The sequence below is a fragment of the Sus scrofa genome, chromosome 1 (assembly GCF_000003025.6).
Source record: "Sus scrofa isolate TJ Tabasco breed Duroc chromosome 1, Sscrofa11.1, whole genome shotgun sequence".
Taxonomy (NCBI): domain Eukaryota; kingdom Metazoa; phylum Chordata; class Mammalia; order Artiodactyla; family Suidae; genus Sus; species Sus scrofa.
This window is the reverse complement of record NC_010443.5, coordinates 209,150,220-209,171,790: the sequence shown is the minus strand read 5'-3', so window position 1 is coordinate 209,171,790 and position 21,571 is coordinate 209,150,220. Positions and strand designations below refer to the sequence as shown.

General features: G+C 38.2%; 2 long non-coding RNA genes across 2 annotated transcripts in view; both read right to left on the bottom strand.

Moving 5' to 3' along the window:
* Positions 1-21,571, bottom strand: part of LOC106509171 — a 258,892-nt gene that overhangs the window by 1,929 nt on the left and 235,392 nt on the right. Inside the window, exons 3-4 of the long non-coding RNA XR_001306469.2 lie at positions 3,906-4,123; positions 2,635-2,793 (exon numbers count right to left, since the gene is read on the bottom strand). This is a non-coding gene — a long non-coding RNA (uncharacterized LOC106509171). The remainder of the gene's footprint in view (positions 1-2,634; positions 2,794-3,905; positions 4,124-21,571) is intronic.
* The window catches only part of LOC106509172, a 29,427-nt gene continuing 26,804 nt past the window's right edge, over positions 18,949-21,571 (bottom strand). The window contains exon 3 of the long non-coding RNA XR_001306470.2: positions 18,949-19,033. This is a non-coding gene — a long non-coding RNA (uncharacterized LOC106509172). The remainder of the gene's footprint in view (positions 19,034-21,571) is intronic.

The window sequence follows — 21,571 nt, the reverse complement described above, 5'->3', positions numbered from 1 at the left end:
GGGAAAAAACCTTCCTTTGAATTCCTACCTTATGGCCTGAAAGTGGATGATAGGTGAAGCATGTTGCATTGTAAGTGCCATGGGGAGTGTGTCTAGATCTTCTGTTTACAATATGTGGATCAAATATCTCTATGGTCTTGAGACTGGCATCTCAGCAAAGTTTCAAGACAATAAAAATGACCCAGCTTACGTTAGTAATGCTTACATTATCTGATATTAGGGTCATATCTTACAGTATCTATTACTGGATCAAGTCCCACCTGTCTCATTTCTTGCATCAATATCAGTTTTTTTAGTTATTATAGCTTTATAATAATCAAGCTATAATAGTTTTAATAATAAAATTTTAATAATAAAAGTTTTACTAATTGGTTCCCTCTCACTACTATTATTTTTCTCCAAAATTATCATAAGTATTTTCACCCAAATTAATTTATTTATTTAGTATGGCCTCCCTTACAACATATGGAAGTTCCTGGGCAAGGGACTGAGTCCAACCCACAGCTGCAACCTATGCTGCAATCATGGCAACACTGGATCCTTTAACCCACTGAACTTGCCTGGGTATTGACTCTGCACCTCTGCAGCCAGCAGGGGATTTCTAACCCACAGTGGGAACTCTTAGAAGAATTTTTAAATTATGAACTTCAAATTATGGAAATCAAGAATATTAGTTAATACCAAAGATAATCCAAATGGAATCTATAGCTTATTTTTTTCTTTAACTAGAATCTGAACTTATTTGCATCTTTTTATAAGTAGTCACATAGGCAGATTTTATGGAATCTATATTTTAGAGGCAAATACATAAAAGCAATAGCAGTAGTGGCTTTGAGATGTATTTCTCCTCCCCTCCCCCAAGTTTCCTTTAAAAATGCAATCAGTCAGCCAGAGGCCAGCTATCAAGTTAATTCAGAAGATATTAAGGGAGTTACAAGATCTGCTTTGTGATTTATAGCTTAAAAATACTGCTTACTTAGAGGAATCTGGTTGAAAAAGAGTAATGAAGAGTAAAAGAGAAAAGTAAAACACTTTTAAACCATATGCTACATTTATATTATTATCCATACCTTTTAAAGTCTTTGCCTCCCCACTATTACTTCATAATCTTCCCAGGGTGGTAACAATAACTTAAATTTAAATGTATATATATTGGGAGTTCCCATCGTGGCGCAGTGGTTAACGAATCTGACTAGGAATTGTGAGGTTGCGGGTTTGATCCCTGACCTTGCTCAGTGGGTTAAGGATCTGGCATTGCCGTGAGCTGTGGTGTAGGTTGCAGACGCGGCTCAGATCCCACATTGCTGTGGCTCTGGTGTAGGGCGGTGGCTACAGCTCTGATTCGACCCCTAGCCTGGGAACCTCCATATGCTGCGGGAGCAGCCCCAGAAAAGGCAGAAAAACAAACAAACAAACAAAAAAATATAGATAAAGCGAAGGATTTAAATTATCTGTAGAATGAATAATTCACCTCTGAAAGTTCTTATCGTTGTCTCAAGAGGATGATGAAGTCAATGAACATAGAGATTGTATTTTCTAAAAATGTTTTTAAAATGAATGAAGATGGAGCATTCTTAGCTTAGTAATGAGAGTGCACAATTGAAAAGGACAAGGTGAAAAATTTGACAAGAGCAAACTAACACATCAGTAACATTATCTCAAGGGAATATTTGAGCTGTGTCTACTTTACAGGGCATGGCCTCTTCATAATATTCTCTGAATTTTGGCTCTTTATCTCTGTGATAGATGATATGGTCTTCAAGAAATAGTTCAGTGATTGAAAAACACTTGTTCTAATTTAGTCAACAAGTGCACATGTGGTTATATTTAATATCAATTAAATTTTGATGTTTTTCTCTTTTATCTTATGTTGCAATTAGATTACATGTAACATAAATGGCAACATGTGACAACAGAGCTTATGTGAAGAATCTTTTTTTTTTTTTTTTTTTTTTGGTCTTTTTAGGGCTGCACTGACAGCATATGGAGGTTCCCAGGCTAGGGATTGAATCAGAGCTATAGCTGCTGGCCTATGCCAGAGCCACAGCAACACCAGATCCGAGCCGTGTCTGTGACCTACACCACAGCTCACAGGCAACACCAGATCCTTAACCTTCTGAATGAGGCCAGGGATCAAATCTTCCTCCTTATGGATACTAGTCAGATTCCTTTCTGTTGAGCCAAGACGGGAACTCCTAGAATAAGATAAAATTTTAAAAGAGATGAATTGGCACATATGTGGAAATATGTATAATTATGCTGTATAGTATGTATGTGTAGCGTGCAGTTTCATTAAATTATTTTTAAGGATATTTTTGCTTAGACATAGCAGGTAAACTTGGCAGAGAAGAAACAAAAATGAATGAGAATTAGTCTGTGTTCACTCTAAAGACCAGTAGGATTTAGAGCTCAGACAAACCTGGTACTGGGTGACCAAATAAATGCAGAAAGGAGTGTCCTAAGCCTCATCTTATTTAAGGCAGATTTATACTCTCTACTCCATTGTTTCACTTTCATTATGTAATCAGTATCCTTGAACACAGTAGCGGTTGGGTGATAAAGCTATGGCAGCCACTCATTCTTTAGGGAATGATAAGTGAGTACCTGATAAGAGCCGGACACTGAGATACTCACAGAAACAAAGATTATGTAGGTTCTGCTCCCAAGACACTCAGAGTCCAAACGGGAAGGCAGGTGTGTGGAAGACAGCAATGCTGGTTGGCTGCTCTTCAATCCAAGCATACAAGGTCCTCATTAGCATTTTTCTAAGGTCCCGAGGGGGCTATTGAAGGGCTTTACAATGGAGAAGAGCATCATCAATTTTATAAATCTCAAAAACCAAAAAGGCAGAGGGAAATTTTCTTTCAGGACCAGCCTTTCTTTCTCCCTTCATTTTGAGGTCAAGTTCAATGCGCTTGAAGCTTTTAGCTAGGTCCAAACTTAGGGTTCTGAGGCAAAGAGGGGAAAGAGTGAGCCCATCTTAGAGGTGACTAGAGATGTGGGGGTAATAGGTACGTCAAAAGAGTTCAGGAATATTAGTCTCTCTCTGTGACCATGTACATAACAGTTTTCACCCAGTCTGGTTTCCTCACATCATCTGTCCAGAATCTATCTGTTGCTTTTAAAACTGGCCCAGTTCCTAACTGAAAGCCATTTCTATAAGGAGTTCTCTATTATCTCTGATTTCAGGACTTCTCAGGGTCCCTATGGACATATCTCCCAATACCAAGCATACTATTTATAAGAACTGTATCATCAACACTTTCCTACTACCACCACTGTGGTTATGAACACCATAACTCCTGCCACTTGCACAATCACCTCCACTACTATGCACCATGTAGTCAACACCAACACCACTCCAACAGCTATCAGCTCCTGCATGACTTCTGGCTCAGGCAGTGATCGTGTGTATGGACAATATTTGAATGCCTAGTTCTGAGCCTGAGTTGGGCCATTCTGTGCACACACTCATTTCTGTTGTGACCTGGGCATATGCACTACCCAAACCAAGTAAGGGGCATTTCCTTTGCTCTCAGTGAAAACAAAGGAAACTAGTGAAATCAGCTGTAGTTTGTTTTTTGCTCAACAATTCCATTCTGGTTTTACTTTTGACTTATCCGTCTAGATATCTTCTTGCTTCTTTCCACATCTTGAATGTGATGTTCATATTCCAGAGCCAACATCTCTGCAGCATGATGTATGGCCACAGAAAACACCAACCCTGACTCACACACCAAAATAACACCCTTTTAACTACTTTGTGGCCTTTTTTCTTTTTTGGCTGCCCCACAACATATGGAGTTCCTGGACCAGGCATCAGATCTGAGCCACAGCTGCAACCTACCCTGCAGCTGTGGCAATGTCAGATCCTTTAACCCACTGTACCAGGGCAGGGATCAAACCTGTGTCCTTGCACTGCAGAGACACTGCCAATCCCATTGTTTTGCAGTAGGAACTCCTCTGTTGCCATTTTTATCCATCCACCTTCTGTACTACATTGCCTGACTTGACCTAGTTCAGATCCAATGAAAAGTCTCAGATAATGGCTTCTTCATAAAATTTTCTCTTCCTTTGGATTTCATATAATCTGCTCTCTGATTGTTTATTTCCCATCTTCTTTCTGTAAAAAAAGAAATGTTGAATTTTTTTATTCCTGTTGACTTTTCTATTGCTTTTCATTTAGAGGCAGGTGTCTCCAAAGCCTTCACCCAGAAACAATCTATTTCCATATCAAAATGATTATGCCTTGAAATCCTGACTTTTTGGTGGTAGCTACTTTATCAAAGCAAAATTTAAACTTGTACATTTTGTCATGCTCAGATTTCCTGAGAAGCATAAAATTATTGGGGAATGCTCTCGCACCTGGGTAAGGGGTGGTGAAAGAAGTAGGAGTGGCCAAATGGGGGTGTTGAATGCTATAGTATTGCAGCAAAGCCCTCAGGGTGCTCTGCACCTTAAATGGCCCTTTAGAGTTGTTCTGCCTTGAGAATAGGAGTCTGGCCTTTATAGTTTTATGAAAATTACCTAACTTAGACAATATTCCAAATATTGTTACAACATCATCATCCTTGCCTATAATTTTTGTGGGCTTCCCTTAAACAAATTGCTTTTCCAGATATTTTCCTAATTCTGTAGTTGTTTTCCAAATAAAATCTAATTATGTTTAGTGAGTTTTGCCCAACTACCCTTCTCTCCATATACAAGAATGCAGTGCAGAGTTCCCATCATAGCTCAATGGAAATTAAGCTGACTAGCATCCATGAGAATGCAGGTTCAATCCCTGGCCTTGCTCAGTGGGTTAAGGATTTGGCGTTGCTGTGAGCTGAGGTAGAGGTCACAAACATGGCTCGGATCTGGCATTGCTGTGGCTGTGGTGTAGGCCAGTGGCTAGAGCTCCAACTCGACTCCTAGCCTGGGAACCTCCAGCCCTAAAAAGACACACACACACACACACACACACACACAAAAGAGTGCAGTGCAAAAAAAGCAGTGCTGGGTATAGCAAGATTCAACAGCCAGCTCGTCAAAGTATTCTCAAAGTGGAAGATGACTAACTCAAAGCTTGGAAAAGCAAGCATAAAGGTGAAACCCAGATGCAGAAGCAGAATAACACACAGGAAACATAGCTGGGTATCAGGAACAGGGCAGAAACTGGATCAGGGAAGAAATTGGGGCAGAGCAAGAATAGGTCAGAAACAAAGCAGTTGCTACAAATAGCACCTTGTGTCCACAGTTTGCCTTTATTGGTCAATTTGTCCTGAATATGTGGTAAAAATGAAGTTGTCTATGGCTTAATAGAACACAGAGAGGAGGCATTTTAACAACTGGGTTTATTTCAAGAGAAATGGACTGGGCCTGAATCATGAAGAAATAGGCCATTGGAACAGACCTATTCTAGTGAGGAGATTAAACCAGGGTTCTAATCAAAAGCCCAGGATGAGAAGGCTTCATTGTTGAATTCTACCAATAGAATAATGATGCATTTATGACAATATTGTTAAAATGTCTAAACCACCAAAGCAATCTACATATTCAATGAAATTTCTATCAAAATTCCAATGGAATTTTTAACAGAAATAGAACATACAATCCTAAAGTTTGTATGGAACAACAAAAGATATGCTTCTTACTCATTCCTGCAAACATTTTTCATGCTCCTTGGTCAAATGGATGACAGATCGATTCCACAATGGAAGGACAGAAAAAAGGGAGGAACCAGTTTTTTTGTCCTCTTTCTCTTTGCTTTGGGCAGCCTTGTGCTATGCTTTGTCTCCTTGGAGACTCCTGTTCCCTCTGGATAGATAGAGAGGCCCCATTCATCCTGCTCTTGAGCTCTGGATAACACTGCCTTGTCTCTGTCTCTTCAGAAGACACTGGAGGCTTTCCATTATAGCTAATGTTTGGGAGTTCTCACCATTTCCCTTTTGGTTTTTCTGATTTTCTAATACATTTGTAACTCACTTCTCACAAAAATTCCTTACATTAAACTAGCTGCTGGGATTTCCCTAATGGCACAATGGGTTAAGGATCCAGCATTGTCACTGCTGTGGCTCAGGTTGCAGCTGTGGCACTGGTTTTATCTCTGGCCTCAGAATTTCCACATCAAAAAGGCATGGGCAAAAATAAAGAAAGAAAGAAACAAAAACAAACTAGGAAAGGATTTGTTTTCATTCTGGACTTTGATATACTCACTCACATTTTGTGTTCCCTTGCACAAAATAAGGACGGTACTGACTTCTAAAGCCCTTTCAGCTCTCTTATTGGAGATTAATTCTAACCAACACACTCCCAATGGTCTTGTATACTTATTCATTCATTCAACAAATATTTATTATGATACTACCAAGTGCTAGGCACTGTTCTAATGCTGAGGATATATACAACAGGGAAAATAATCAAAGTCTTGCTCTTATAGAGCTGACTTCCTATTGTGGGGTAGGAAAAGTGAGTGTCTGTTTTCCAGATGCAAGACTTATAGTACTAAAACCTGGAACATTCTAGGCAAATTGGAATACATTGGTCACATTTGTGTGGGGAAGTAGGTAAGAAAACTTTTTTTTTTTTAAATGTCAGGAGTTCCCCTTGTGATGCAGCAGAAACAAATCTGACTAGTAACGATGAGGTTGGGAGTTAAATCCCTGACCCCACTCAGGAGGTTAAGGTGTAGATTGCAGACACTGCCTGGATCCTGCATTGCTGTGAATGTGGCGTAGGCTGGCAGCTATAGTTCTGATTATACCCCTAGCCTGGGAACCTCCATATGCCATGGGTTTGGCCCTAAAAAGAAAAAAAAAATGTCAGGTGATCAGGAGTTCCCATTGTAGCTCATTGGGTTAATGACACAGCATTGTCCCTGGGAGGATGCTGGTTTGATCCCTGGTCTCTATGAGGGTTAAGGATCTGGCATTGCTTCAAGCTTCAGCAAAGTCATAGATGTGGTCATAGACCCAATATTGCTGTGGCTGTGAAGTATGCTAGCAGATGTAGCTCCAATTTGACCCCTGGCCTGGGAACTTCCATGTGCCACATTGATGACCTTAAAAAGAAAAGAAAATAAAGTAAAAAGTCAGGTGGTAATAAGTGCACTGAAATAAAATAAAGCTGGATAAAGGAAAATAAGGGTAGAGTTGCATAAAATTTTTATTTATTTATTTACTTACTTATTGCTTTTTAGGGCCACACCTGTGGCATATGGAAGTTCCCAGGCTAGGGGATGATTCAGAACTATAGCTGCCAGCCTATGCCACAGCCATAACAATGTGGGATCCTAGCCATGTCTGTGATCTACTTCACAGCTCATGGCAACACTGGAACCTTAACCCACTGAGCTAGGCCAGAAATCAAACCCGCATCCTCCTGGGTACTAGTTGGGCTTATTACTGCTGGGGACGCAAAGAAACCCTGAAGTTTCTTTTTTTTTTTTTTTTTTGTCTTTTCCAGGGCCACACCTGAGGCATATGGACGTTCCCAGGCGAGGGGTCCAATTGGAGCTGTAGCCGCCAGCCTACGTACGCCACAGCCACAGCAATGCCAGATCCAAGCAGTGTTACACCACAGCTCACAGCAATGCTGGATCCTTAACCCACTGAGTGAGGCCAGGAATTGAACCCGCAACCTCATGGTTCCTAGTCAGATTCGTTAACCACTGAGCCAGGACAGGAACTCCATTAAGTTTCTATTTTGATAGTGTGGTCTGGAAGACATTTTAGATGAAATGACATTGATTAGAGAGCTGGATAATGTATGGAAACAAATACTACAGATATCCAAGTTGAGGAATCAGCCAAAGGAGAGACCCTGGAATTGAACTATGCTTGACCTATGTTTCCATCATATTCTAGAGGGAGACAGATGGCATGAATAAATAACCAGTAGGCAGGGAGTAGGAATGCTTTAAAGGATAGAGACTGTAAACCAATCAGTGAGACTGGGTACATGAGGCAATGCCATCTCAGTGTCTCTATGATTATCTCCTCTGCTTACCTCAAAGGCACCATTGAAACAATCCCTTCCCAGAAAATAATGGAGAAATAGATGCACAAAAAAATTCTTGCCCCAAATTAAATACCTCATTAACCAATAGTTTCTTAGAAAAAAGGTAACTTTCAAATTTTTTGAACATACCTATAATTGCATAGCTCCTGTTGCATATATTACTGCAATGTAGCTGTAATTCTAGATTGTAATAAAATACTTTATTCTTTTTAAAAAATATTCTTATTTTATTTTACAAAAGATTGATCTTTTTTTCTTTTTATAGCCACTTGTGCAGCATATTGAAGTTTCCTGGCTAGGGGTTGAATCAGAGCTGCAGCTGCTGGCCTATACCACAGGCACAGCAAGACCAGATCTGAGCTGTATCTGTGACCTATACTGCAGCTTGTAGCATTGCTGGATCCTTAACCCACTGAATGAGGCCAGGGAATGAATCCACATCTTCAGTGAATACTAGTTGGGTTCTGAATCTGCTCAGCCACAACAGGAACGCCCAAATACTTTATTCTAATATTTTAGAATATATTGGGTTATTTAAAGCCTCATTAAAATAGAACTTATTACATAAAATATCAATCTCAGAAAATATAATTAGGTTATATGACAGATACAACTCATTTTATATCCAATTTCATTCTTCCCTTCTTCCTTGGTAACAGAACCCTAACTTTTTTTAAGGTTGTACTGAATTCACCATGGGCCCTCATCATGCCTACATGTATTGGCTACATATACCAAGAATGGAGGTCCTGATGGCTCTTGACCTAGGTCTTTTTTCAGAGTTGCTTTTGCAGCAAACAGGATGAAGAGCAGGCTGGCTTACTGCTTGATATAAAATATTGGGTTTGCCCAAACCCCAGTGCTCTTATCCAGTAATTATACAACCCAGTGCACATGTAGACTGTCATCCAAGCCTATGGCATAATTCCCATGGGATGTAGGGACTATGGTAATCTAAACAAATATACTGTACAATGAATAATAAAGACCCAAGAGTCTCTTGTCCTCTGTCAGCAACTATGAAACAGCAACACGATAACTTAATAGCTTGGAAGTTAGGCAAAATCAAACTACAGACTTAACTTGTGAAAAAGTACATTGCAGCTAGGTGTGACCATCTGTCTAAATTCAGGCCAAGGATCTATAAGTAGAAATTACTGGGAGGAATTGGTGCAAAGACTCCTTAAAGGGAGATAGATGGCTTGGGTATACTTTATCTTTTGTCCTTTATCCCCATCCTCCTTTCTACTGTGGGAATAAAGGTAAGATGAATGGATAATCAGGCAGCCATCTTGGACCACACAGTGACCTTGAGGATGGCAGCCTACATCAGGGATGGCAGAGCAGAAAGAAGCTTAGGTCCTTGATGACTTTTGTGAAGTTTTCATACCTACTTTAGTCTACTTGCCTGCCTCTAGATGGTTATTTTGGTGAAAGAATAAAGTATTATGTCATTGTTAGTCCTTAAGGCATTCCTTACTTTTAGAATTATTAAAGAATTTTTATAAATTATGAACATCTAATAAATTATATATTAGTTGTTTTAAGCATCTCAAGAACAACAGTAATTTCTCCAAAATGCCTCATGGACCTCTCTGAAAAAAATGGTTAGCAGAATTCTGGAAGTCAATGTGTCTGTTGGGTAGGCTTCTGGGTCCTTTCCTTATAACTTTAATTAAAGCAGCTTTGTTTTTTCACCTGTTTTGTATTAGCTGGTCTTCTTAAAAAGGTTATATTTGAAAAAATGATCCACCTTTATAAGGACGTTTGAAAACTACTGTGTTAGAGAAATAGTTTATGAAACACCATCGTATTATTATGTGAAGTTGAAATTAGGAAAGTTTATCTTTAGTTTACAATTTGGAATATATTTGATATTTTTATAATTGTATTTGCAAGAATAGAAAATTAGTTTCAGTTGTGATGAAATGTGTTTTGGCAATCCTAGTGCATGGATTTCCATTTGTAAGTAATTTAGAAGGTTATATTCTTCCCCGAGTACACATTTTCAAGTACCCATTATTACTTTTCTATTTTATGCATTAGTATCTTGGGAAGAGTATGGCGCTTAATGTAGAACAGGGGATTACAATGTTATCATTTTTGAGATTTCTTTTTAAAACAACTACTAAGAGGACTCTGCAATTACAACACATTAAAATATGTTCACTGTTGCACAAAAATGATCTTATAATAATAAGTGCTTCAGTATTTGCATAGTAAGCACAGCAAAATTTCTGAGTGGGATATTTTACTTTTAAATAGCCATGAGTGGAATGCTTTATTTTAAAATAGCCATGCATCTATTTCCTTCGAAGACAGATCTAATATGCAGTAATGAGAAGTGGGAAGCAGTTATGCAATAAACTAGCTAGTTTTGAATTGAAAGCATCATGATGTCTTTTGGATAATAAATGTTTTTCTTTTTTTTCTGTCTTTTCTAGGGCCGTACCCACGGCATATGGAGGTTCCCAGGCTGGGGGTCTAATGAGATCTGTAGCCGCTGGCCTACTCCAGAGCCACAGCAACGCGGGATCTGAGCTGCCTCTGCAAGCTACACCACAGCTCATGGAAATGCTGGCTCCTTAACCCACTGAGCCAGGCCAGGGATCGAAGCCTCAACCTCGTGGTTTCTAGTCGGATTCATTAACCACTGAGCCACGACGGGAACTCCATAAATGTTCTTCAAAATTATGATAGTGCTTTTAAAAGTTTGTCTAGTTAAGTTCTTCATTAACAGTAATGCCACTGCTTATCTAGATAACCACCAGAAGGGATGCTCTTGTGAAATATTCAAAGTGGCTCCATTTCCTTCCACTAAAGGAAGATGATATAGCAGAAAGATCCAGAATCCAGAAACTGATTGAGGATAAATAGTAGATTGAGCAGTTGTCTACACAAAATGTTTGACAGTTGATATGACACAGGCACTAGGGAGACATGAGAGAAGACCTTGGACCTCTTTATGGTAAGAGTCATGTATTAGTTCATGCATGAGGTCATGTGATATAGGAAGGATGTTTGTGAGCCTCTCTGGAAATAATCCATTACAATTTCCTTCTATCTTTGGTTCCCCCATTGGCTTGTGTCTCCAAATTAGAAGGTTCTCATAGGTGGATTAGGCAGAAGATGCATATTCTTTCCTTGTGGAAATATTAGGTACTCCTAAGATTCCACATGAGCTGTGGTAAGATGCCTCAGCAAGAGCCAAGAAAACCAAGCCATGGTCCCTAGAGTCATTAGGAATCAAGAAAACACAGTGGAATTCTAAGACTGAATTCTAGTATCTTAGATGAGTTAATTAGAAAGGGTGGTATTAAGGAAAACTTACGGTGTGACCTCGACAACTTATTTGCCATTTCTCAGATGTCACTTATACTGTCTCAGAGATGAGTCTCTCCCATTTCTCTGGTGAAAATATTCTAGTTACTGAACAAAGCTCGGTCAATAAGATGCCTAATTACAAAATTAACATCCCAGGAATTCCCCTGTGGCTTAGTGGCTTTAAGATCTGGCACTGTCACTGCAGTAGCCTGGGTCCCTGACTTGGCATATATTTGCTCCCTGGCCTGGGAACTCATGCGTGCCACAGGCTCAGCAAGAAAAATGTTTAAAAATTAATATCCCAAACTCAATCTCTTCCCTTTTTATGAGCAAATGTAGTTAGTAAATATTATGGAAGAAAAGACTCTATGCAATCAATCAAAAGTACTTAAAAATTAGGAATAAAGTTTTAAAAACATAGGGCATATTAAAAAGACTATTACTCTACTGATATACATAAAAAGACTGGAATAAATGAAGAGCTATGCCTTGTTTTTAAATAAGAACATCATGTTAGTTCCTTTACATTGATTTAGAATTTAATGTAATTCTAATAAAGATTCCCATATTTTTAAAGAGAAAAATTGACTAATTCTAATGCATATATGGAAGGATAAATATGTGAAACTTCTAATTTGAGATGGCTGATAAAAACATGCATATTTTCTCAAATGATAGTATAGAGATATGACCACATAAAAAGAAGTTATAGTACACAAGGTAAATATATTGGGAGAGGAGACCACAATAACAAAAGGCTGGTGGAGTTCCCTTGTAGTACAGTGACTTAAGCATCTGGCATTGTCACTGCAGTGGCTCAGGTTGCTGCTGTAGCTTGGCTTCAGTCCCCTGGCCCGGGAACTTCCACATGCTGGGGGCATGGCCAAAAAAACAAAAGCAATGATGGGGGGGAATGAGGTGGAAAGCTACAAAACCACTTAATTCACCTTGCAGACTTAGGCATTCAGTACTTGTGGAGAGGAAAACAGCAAAAAAAGAGTGGGATTGACTGAAAGTATCTTTTAGCAGAAGCAGGCTCCCATCATCTGGCCCATTCCCACAGCTGGGATAGTTGCCTCCTTCCCATCAAGGTAGAGGAAAGGGCTTTATTCTTCATGGAGAATAAAACAAAAGGTTCTGGCCTGGGGAATGTTGGGTACAGCTGAGAGCCAGGATACAGTACTGAAAATAGGGACATTATGGTGAAGGCTTAGAAAGTCATTGTTAATACACAACAGTCTTCTCCGCAAATCAGTTTCCAGAGCACTAATAGCCTGATGTATATTCTTAGGCATGATATTACAAAATTCTTTACCGAGAACTTTAATCAATCCAAGATACATTCCTAAAGATACTGATATTATGTGCTCCCTAAATTTTTTAAATAAGAAAAATTTTAAAATAAATTATTTTAGATGCTCAACATCACTAATAAAAGGCAAATAAAATAAAGGCAAATAAAAGGCAAATAAAGGCAAATAAAAACTATGAGGTATCACCTCACACCAGTCAGAATGGTCATTGCCAAAAAGTCTACAAATAGTAAATGCTGGAGAGGATGTGAAGAAAAGGGAACCTTGCTACACTGCTGGTGGAAATGTAAATTGGTGCAGCCACTTTGGAAACAGTATGGAGGATTCCTGAAAATACTGAAAATGGAACTACCACATGATCCAGTAATCCCGCTCCTGAATATATATCTGGAAAAGAGGAAAACTCTAATTCAGAAAGATACATGCATCCCAACAGTCAAAGCAGCATTATCTACAATAGCCAAGACATGGAAGCAACTTAAGTGTCTATCGACAGATGATTGGGATAAAGACAATATGATTATAGACACACACACACACACACACACACACACACACACACACACACACACACACAATGGACTATTACTCAGCCACACAAAAAAGGAGGAAATAATGTCACTTGTAGCAATATGGATAAACTAGGTATTGTCATACTAAGAGAAGTAAGTCAGAGAAAGATAAATATCATATGATATCACTTATGTGTGGAATCTTAAAAATGAACTTATTTATAAAACTGAAATAGACTCAAAAACATAGAAAAAAACTTCTTGCTCCCCAAGGGAAAAGTGGTAGAGGGGATGAATTAGGAGTCTGGGAATAACACATACAAATTATTATACATAAACAGATAAACAACAAGGACCTACTGTATAGCACAGGGAACTATAATCAATAAACTGTAATAGAAAACAATCTGAAAAAAAAGTATATATATATATATATATATGTATATATGTATGTGTGTATATATATATATATATATATATATGTATATATGTATGTGTATATACCACATACACACATATATATTCCAAATCACTTTGCTGTATACCTGAAACCAGCACAACACTGTAAATCAACTATACTTCAATAAAAACTACATATATATATATGTATATACATGGTATTATAGGTTAGATTCCCCAGGAAATAGATTCTGAAATGGAGATTACCTTGTAGAAAGTTAATTAGGGAGTGCTCATGGGAAGCACATCTGTGGAAGGAAGAAATTTTGGGGAAGGTTAAGTGGGGTTGTGATCACATATCAAGCTGACCCCATGAAAGTTCTGAAGCAGGGATGGTCCTTCAAAGATGTCCTGGAGTGAGACTAAATGGATGGCCGCTTTCACGCTGACCAGTTTCTGGATGCAGGTTTCCCCCAAGAAAGGGACATGATCTTTGAACCCACTTAAAGGTCAAAGAAAAAAAAAGATTTCACCCATAAAAAATAACATCCTTTTTAAAAAAGAGAAAACAAAAAGAGTTCTGGAATTTAAAAACAATGGTAGAGATGAAAAGCTGTGTTAGAAATTTTGATTATTCACATGAAACCTGCCAGGAGATAAAGCATAAGATGAAAAGTAGAAAATAATAGGAAAAAGATAAGAAAATAAGAGCATCAGTCTGGGAAATCCAAACTTACAGTAATCAGAGATGCAAAGATAGAGAACAAAAGAAAGAGAGGGAGGAAAATCACTAAATAAATAAATCAAGAAAATTTCCCAGAACTAAAGGTCATGGGTTTTCAGACCCTAAAGTCCCCTGACAGCAAAATGGATTAAAAAAGACCTAAATCAAGGCACACAATTGTGAAATTTCAGATCTTTGGAAGAAAAGATAAGAATCTACAGTCTACTAAGGAGAAAAAGATGTTTTATATAAAAGGTCAAGGATCACAATGGCCTTGAACTTAAGCAATAGTGGTACCAGGAGCTAGAAGACAAAGGTGATTAGCCTTCAAATTCCAAGAGTATCTGATTCCCAATTATAATTCTAAACTCTGTTAACTATATACCTGATCTAAGCTGTAGAGATCTAACAATATTTTTCAAGTGTGCAGTGTTTCAAAATACTATCTTCCAGTGACTTTACTTTCAAGGGAATAAATCAAGAAAGAACAAGAAATGGGAGCCAAAAGTGAGAGACTGATTAGAAGAGAGAGGCAAAAAGAGATCCCAAGATAACATCTGTCTTCGAGGCCAAACAGTCCAGATGAAAATAAAGATGAAAGTCATTGAAAACAATGTATGTGAACCAACTGTGAGAACACTCCTAAGAAACAGTTTGTGTGTAAATTGAAAATGACTATTACACAGCTCATGTGTGAATGGCAGTTATGTAGCTGGAGAAATATAACCCTGAATGTGAACTGTACTGCAAAATAAGAAAGAGGAAGTATTAGTGTGGAGGGGTTTAGGGAGGACTACAAGGGGCAGAAATTGGTGATAAAGTCCTCATCTTCCACAGGATGAAGTCACTAGAGAAGTTCTGTAGCCAAAATATGAAGAACAGAAATTAGTCATGTTATTTAAAAGTAGAAAGTATGCCCCAGTAGAAACTTCTAAGAGAGAAGAATATTCAATTATGTAAATTAATGCTCCTTTTTTTCTTAAGTTAGTTTGAGTTACCTTTTTTGTTCTTTTTTTTAAAATTTTGGGGGTTTTTTGATTCTGTTTTGTTTTTTACACTGAAAGAGTCTTGTCCAATACATGCATACATATACTCAGATTCCACATAAGAATTTTTGGCAAAAAGGTATATTTTAATAAAAAAAACTTTTTTTAAGGACCGCATTCATGGCATATCAAATCCCAGGCTAGGGGTCAAATCAGAGCTGCAACTGCTGGCCTATGCCACAGCAACAGCAACGCCAGATCCGAGCCCGTGACCTACACTGCCGCTCACGGCCTAACCAGTTGAGAGGGGCCAGGAATGGAAACTGCGTCCTCATGGATACTAGGTGGGTTCATTAGTGCTGAGCCACAATGAGAACTCCAAAAAACGGGGGGAGGGCATTTTGAAAAGCTTTCTGATGCATAGCCTGGTTTGGGAATCAACACCTGAAGAAAAATACTAGCAATGAGCTGTATTCTTAGATAAGGGTTCTAATGAGATCATCGTTCAAATTCTGATGGAGATGATAGCTCATGTACTAGTACACCTCTTCACATTTCTTATCTTCCATTTAGGAGATGAGTGATTTTATCTCACATATGCAAGTATGAAATAGTGATGATGGTGGTAGCAAGAACCACATTGCTTACTCAGGGGAGAAACACACAAAAAACAAAGGACTTGAAGAAATCAGGAATTTTATCTGATAAACCGATAAATTGCCTAACGTGCTTTGAACTTTTTTACCTCCCTAATGCTCCTTCACCTCCCCTGCCTTAACCCTGGAGAAATATTTTAGTGATTTATTCTGTATAAATAAAGCTAAGAAAGGGACTCTCATCTTTCATTCTATGAAGAATCCATTTGTTCTACCAGGAGATAGTTTTACAGTTGAACTGAATCTGTGAATTTACTTAATAAAATGTCAAACTGGACATTCTTTAATCCTATTTCATCTGATGAATCAATGTCTCTGCATCCCAATTTGTGCTGTAGAAAGCAGAATTTTCATAATCTCCACCCTATTAGTGTTGCTGATATTAAAATGGTTGTGAAATTCTTAAATAATAAAATCACTGAATTTCTCCAGGGAGGAAAGTTCTAGTTACCATCTGATGTATAACAAGCTACCCCCAAACTTAGTGGCTTAAACAACAATCTTTTTTTAATATCTCATGATTTTGTAGGTTAGGAATTTCCTCTGGCCTGGTTAATGATTCTGTTTCACGTGGCATGACTACTCAGTGGTGTTGCTGAGTATTGATAAGTAGAATGGTCTGGAGGGTGCAAGGGGGCTTCATTTGCATGTCTGTCACCTTGGCAGAGATGGCTGGCAGGCTGAGTTCAGCTGGCACTGTTGAGGAGAGAGCATTTACAAATGGCATCTCCAGAATGGTGGTCTTGGATTAGAATCTTACCTCCTTTTTTTTTTTTTTTTAGGGCCACACTTGTGGCATATGGAAGTTTCCAGGCTAGGGGGTTGAATCAGAGCAGCAGCTGCCAGCCTATGCCACAGCCACAGCAATGCAGGATCTGAGCCACATCTGTGACCTATACCCACTCATGGCAATGCTGGATCCTTAACCCACTGAGCAAGGCCAAGGATTGAACCCACATCCTCATGGATACTAGTTGGGTTCATTACCACTGAGCCACAATGGGAACTCTCTCGAATCTTTACCTCTTAACTAGAGGCTTAGCAAAGGAATTGTATCCGCTTTTAATCTATCACAGCAGGTATGATGACACTCATGTTTCTGGGCATTGGGAAATCCGTTACTACTCAGGATCAATCTAGAAGTTATTTTCCCACAAAAAAGGGATGGATAAGCCACATAGATCTTTAGAAGAAGGAACAATCAAGAAGACATAAGCAAGATATACAGACATAATAAAGGTAGTTTCAACAATTAAAAGACAAAGACTTTACTGGTAATAAGAATCTAGTATAGTCACGTAGCAGAGCAAATCAGAGGAAACAAACTTCAGTATCAATATCATTAAAAAATATTTTGCATTTAAAATATGTAACTGCAGATGTAGTGAATAAGAATTTTCCGAAAATAGTAGTAACGTTTTTACATATGAAAAACCCTCTAGGGAGTTCCCACTGTGGCTCAGCGGTGACAAACCCGACTAGTATCCATGGGTTTAATCCTTGGCCTTACTCTGTGGGTTAAGGATCCGGTGTTGCTGTGAGCTGCGGTGTAGGTCGCAGATGCAGCTTGGATCCTGCATTGCTGTGGTTGTGGTGTAGGCTGGCAGGTGCTGCTCCAGTTCAACCCCTACCCTGGCAACTTCCATATGCCATGGGTGCGGCCCTAAAAATATGGAAAAGAAAAAGAAAAAGTCTCTAACTCAGGTGGCAAAAGACAAGAGCAATGAGAAACTCACAAAAACAGAATCTGCACAATTAAAAATAAGAGAACTATGGAGAGGGGAAGAATTAAATCCATCTCTTTAGCCACAGATGACTAAATGATTTGAACAGTCTCCCAGCATGGAGGATTAAGGTATTACTATAAAATTCTATTATATTGTTTTCATATTTGTTGTATACAAATTATGCTTGTATTAATTCATCTAGCAACTGAATATATATTTCTCTTCTCCAGGCAATATTTTTAACTCTGCAACTATCTGTTGATTAACTGAATGTATGATACAAGTATGGTTAAAAAATTAATAATAAAGAATAAATAAGCAAGATCTTCAGTGATCATGTACGAGTCTCACAAACTTTGTTTTTATTTATTTATTTATTTTTATGTCCACACCCATGGTATGTGAAAATATTCACAGGCCAGGATCAGAATCTGAGCTCAGCTGTGATCTACACCTCAGCTGTAGCAATGCCAAATCTTTTAAACACTGTGCCAGGTTGGGATTGAACCCATACCTCTGTAGTGACCTGAGCTGCTGCCATCAGATTCTTAACCCATGGTGCCATAGAAGGAACTCCTTTCATAAACTGTGAGACAGATGAAAGCAGTATTCTAACCAAGTTAGAGTAGAAAAACTAAAATCACTGTTTTTGCATACCTAATGTACAACTTTAACAATCCTGACTATTTTAAGACAATAAGCTTGATCTGAAGCTCTCTTATGTGATTGCAAATTTCTTTAAAATGTTTGCTTATATTTTGTTTTTAACTAAGGGATACTTACTCCATGATGTTGACAGAATCTATCTGCAAGTATAGAGGAAAAGTGAATATTTTTAATTTTTTTTTAATGAACACCAATTTTATATGGGGGGGTAATTTTTTTTATTTGTTTTTGTTTTTTATGGCCACACAAATGGCAGATGGAGGTTCCCAGGCTAGGGGTCCCAGTAACGCCAGATCCTTAACCCACTGAACTAGGCCAGGAATCACACCCACATCCATGGATTCTGGTCAGATTCGTTACTGTTGAGTCACAATGAGAACTCCTTTAATTTCTTATAAAGTATAAATATAATTTTGGTGTCAACATAGAACCTTCTGGGAGTAAGAATATTAGGCATGTTAGAAGATTGATTCTATCAGACTGGCAGGTGTTCCATGATGGAAGTGTATTTCACGAATCAGAAGGGAAAACTGTCACAGATTGTAACACAATCACTTGAAAAGTGGAGAGAAATCTATCAAATGTGATAAAAAGAATTTGGGACAAATCTCTTTGTTGTTTTTTTTTTTTAAAAGAGACTTCCCTGGAAGTTCCCTTGAGGCAGAGCAGGTTAACAATCTGGTGTTGTTGTAGCAGGTTGCAGCTGCAGCTTGGGTTCTATCCTTGGCCTAGAAGAGAGAGAGAGGAAAGAGAGACTTCCCTGAGTAATGAAGGATAACTTTACATAATTTGAAATTGGGAAATAATATTCATAGTTAACTCCTGAAACATGAATTTGCTGTACACTGTTAATAATATTAGTTGTATAGTCTGGGGAATGATACATACTGGAGCCAGGCCAGGAATAACCATAATGAATGGTTTTTATTTGTGTAGGATTGTAATTATGCAAATTAAATTTAGCTATAGTTATGCTTGCCTTGTTGCTGAATGTACTGTAAGCACAGATCTTGTGAAAGTTTGGAATTATGTTTTCAGTGGTACATATTGCATCTACATCAGGAAAGGCCTTGAGGTAAAGGCTGTAGAAATAAGAGTGGCTTTGGTTATCAGAATTGTTTTAGAGTCTGCATTTTTTTGTATTAGTAACATGGCTTCATGTAAAGACTGAAATATCTTTGGTCCAGAGAGGATACCACAGGATTTCATTCTCAACCTAAATATGAACGTGCTTTTATTCTAAAATTAATATTTGCATATTGAAGGAAATCTGGAAATTTCCCAAGAGTAGAATAAGACACATAACATTCACTACTTTGAGATAGCTACAGTTTTCATGTATCTGCTTTTCCTTTCAATGTCTTTTTATGTATCTATGTGAATATACTCAATATTTCAGAAATTAGTATAGCATATGGCTGCAAGTAAAATAAGTTAGTATAGCAGAGTTGAGCCAAAGTGCTTGGATTAAATTCTGGCCTCATCAGTTTCTAGTTGTATGATCATATATAATGACTCAGTTTTCTCATTTGAAATACAGAGATAATAATTATTATCTACAGTTATTATAGGTATTAAATGATATAATCCTCTATCTAAATAGACAATTATCCAAAGAAGACATATAGAGAGCCAAAAACCACATGAAAAGATGTTCAACATTACTAATTATTAGAGAAATGAAAATTAAAATTACTATGAGGTACCACCTTACACTAGCCAGAATGGTCATCGACAAAAAGTCTGCAAAGAATAAATGCTGGACAAGGTGTGGAGACAAGGGAACCCTCTTAAACTGTTGGTGGGAATGTAAATTGGTGCAACTACCATGGAAAACAGTATGGAGATTTCTCAAAAAACTAAAAATAGAATTGCCATTTGATCCAGCAATCCCACTCTTAGGCATCTATCCAGAGAAAACCATGACTCAAAGGGTTTTGATACATGTACTCCAATGTTCATTGCAGCACTATATACAATAGCCAAGACATGAAAGCACTCTAAATGCCTACGGACAGAAGAATGGATAAAGAAAATGTTGTACATTACTCAGCGTTAAAAGGAGAGAAATAACATCATTTGCAGCAACATGGATGGACTTAGAAATTATCATACAAAGTGAAGGTAGACAATGAGACACAAACACTATATGCTATCACTTACCTGTGGAAACCAAAAAAAGGATACAATGAACTTCTTTGCAGAACAGAAACTGACTCATAGACTTTGAAAAACTTTCAGAGGAGTTCCCTTTGTGGCACAGCAGAAACAAATCTGACTAGAATCCATGAGGATATGGATTCAATGCCTGGCCTTGCTCTGTGGGTTGGAGATCTGGCATTGCTGTGAGCTATGTTGTAGGTCACAGATGTGGCTGGGATCCTGCGTTGCTGTGGCTCTGGTGTAGACTGGCAGCTGTAGCTCCAATTTGACCCCTGGCCTGGGAACTTCCATATGCCAAGGGTACAGCAAAAGAAAAAATGGAAAGAGAAACTTATGGTTACCAAAGGCTAGGAGTTTGGGATGGAACTGTTGTAAAATTGGGTTGTGATGATGGTTGTACAACTATAAATATGATAAAATTCACTAAATTAAAAAAAGTGACATAATCCTCATTAGAGCTCTCAAGGAAGAGTTCACACCCCTGCTTTCATCCAGACCTTATTAAAGAGGGCCAGGTTGTGGCTCACTGAATCTAAGAGAGCTTTCTGTGGTGATACATTGCAACATTGACAGAACTTTCCAGGAATCTGTTCTCTAGACTTCCAGGAAAAGATTAATGGTGAAGAATTAAATAAATCAAGATCCCCTGTAATCATTTTAGATTTTCATAAGAAAGTGTCTTACAGGACACTCAGCTACAAACCTGACTGTCAGGGAAAAGGAGGGGCCAAGGGAAGCCACTGGCATTGCAGGAGAAGATAACTAAGAAACAGCAAGTATTGCAGGAGCCAGGTGCCAGAGAAACCTAGGATATAGGAAGTAAAACCCTTTCCTCCTGCAGTGTCTCTTGAGCACCCTCTCCTGACAAAGCTAAACACCATGTCAGATGGTAAAGGAAAAATATTTAAAGGGCCTAGTTCAGTTTTCACAGAGCAGACAAGAAGGGTAAATGCGGAGCTGACAGGCAATATACCCATAACTGGCAGACCTTGTAAAGCATTTATAACAATGTCTAGAATATAGTGAGTGCTCAGGAACTATTTGCTCTAATTTTATCAGAGACATATGCATACTTATTTGCAAAAACAGGATCACCTCTGCTG